The sequence below is a fragment of the Phytophthora parasitica genome (genome assembly GCF_000247585.1).
Source record: "Phytophthora parasitica INRA-310 unplaced genomic scaffold supercont2.8, whole genome shotgun sequence".
Classification (NCBI taxonomy): Eukaryota; Oomycota; class Peronosporomycetes; order Peronosporales; family Peronosporaceae; genus Phytophthora; species Phytophthora nicotianae.
In genome coordinates this window covers 973,817-974,939 of record NW_008648994.1, presented here as the reverse complement: position 1 = coordinate 974,939, position 1,123 = coordinate 973,817, and positions in this window count along the sequence as shown.

Below are 1,123 nucleotides of genomic sequence, written 5' to 3'. Positions count from 1 at the left end.
CACACAGTGAGCCCATTACATCTGCTAGGAGCCTTTGCGGGCTCCTCCTATTCTGATTCCTATGTTTCCTTTGCAAAGGTGAAATGAAATAGACAATATCGGACCTCATCTGACCGTTCACTGGCACCTACGGCTAGACGACTGACATCCGCCAGGTGAGTACCGTGATATTGATACCGACAGGTACTCCAGGTGAACAAGCTCAGCCGATCGTGAATTATCGGGGTACCCCCTCCGTTAGTCGGTTTTTTGGTACTGATACCCTGCAATATCGCTGATTTTCTGATTTCGCGACACCGCATAATATAACGAAGTGGAGATCGGAAATAAGGACGAGACGAGTCGTGATTTGATGTTATATAGGGCATATCGTTGCTTGGTGACGAACACAGGTGACGTTCCGCCAGTAATGGCATTCAAAATTGAGCACTACATTGACGCGGATAATAAAGCACCTATTTTGCAAAAGCGTAGAGAGCAGACACAGACAGAGGACAAAGTGGTCGATAGGAAGTCGGATAAGATGATGAACACCTGCGTGATCGAAGAGGGCAATGGGAATGGGGATTTTCTGTAATACTGGTGAACCAGAAAGACGGTGAAGTAAGATTTTGCGTGGATTATCGTTCTCTTGATAACGCAACGCACAAACCGTCTCTCCATTGCCGAGGATCGACGAATCTATAGACGCTGCAAGTAGTGCACTATTATAAACGGCGCGCGGCGTAAAGACTGGATATTGGCATATTCGAATGGCGGTAGAGGATAAAAGGGAAACACGTGAAATGCAGTGGGGTATTTTTTGAAACCATGAGATGCTACGGAGGTCAAACTTTCGGACATTTAGCAGAATACTAAAGACTGTTTGTAGCGGGGTTTGAATATCTAATGGCGCCTGTAATGACATTATTAAGAAAAGTTGTCATGTGGGGCTGGACTGAAGATACGTTTGAACGATACAAGCCCTTGTTGACGGATAGACCGGTCTTGCGTTATCTAGATTTTTCAATTGCTGTTAAGATTAGTGACGGATGCTAGTCGAGTTTTCCATGAAACTTGTAACGAAGCTATACACAAGTCCTTACATGTAACCACTTTGTTACGATGGATTTCTGCATTCGTG